The 477-nt window shown below is 41.7% G+C and overlaps 1 protein-coding gene across 1 annotated transcript in view; it reads left to right on the forward strand.

The window, feature by feature from the left end:
- LOC119585320 (high affinity nerve growth factor receptor-like) overlaps positions 1–477 on the forward strand; it is a 33,641-nt gene that overhangs the window by 263 nt on the left and 32,901 nt on the right. The window lies entirely within an intron of this gene.

Here is a 477-nt window from a genome sequence, read left to right on the forward strand (position 1 = left end):
CTTTTAAAGGTTGTGACCAATCCCGTTACTCATTTTGTCAGTTGTTTTATGGTATCTCGTAATTCTGAGTGACAAATGAATTTCATCTCATAAGTAATTTCGACGGAAATCACTCTTGAAGGGCCCGCAGCCACCAAAACAAAATGAGAATCCCTAAAAACGAAGAATACCTTCACGGCGTTTAAGCAGGCAATTGGCCGGTCCTTTTGTGGTGCCTGGAGTGGAACCAACTGACATTATCTGAGATAAGCATAATTTTCTTTCAAAATTTGTTTTACGGGCGTTGGCAGAGATGCAGCAGAAGTTGATGAGATGCAAAAGAACGAGTTTGGAGTGAAATCCTATTAGATTGAGCCAGAAACATCAGATAATCCAGCAGTGGTCAGGGAAGCTAATGATGCCTACTGTAGGCTCGCCCATGTAGACAGAAAGGGGGAAAGGTGAGTGAATGAAGATGAGAAAAAGAGAAAGTGGTAA

Source organism: Penaeus monodon, chromosome 19, assembly GCF_015228065.2.
Source record: "Penaeus monodon isolate SGIC_2016 chromosome 19, NSTDA_Pmon_1, whole genome shotgun sequence".
NCBI classification, from domain to species: Eukaryota; Metazoa; Arthropoda; class Malacostraca; order Decapoda; family Penaeidae; genus Penaeus; species Penaeus monodon.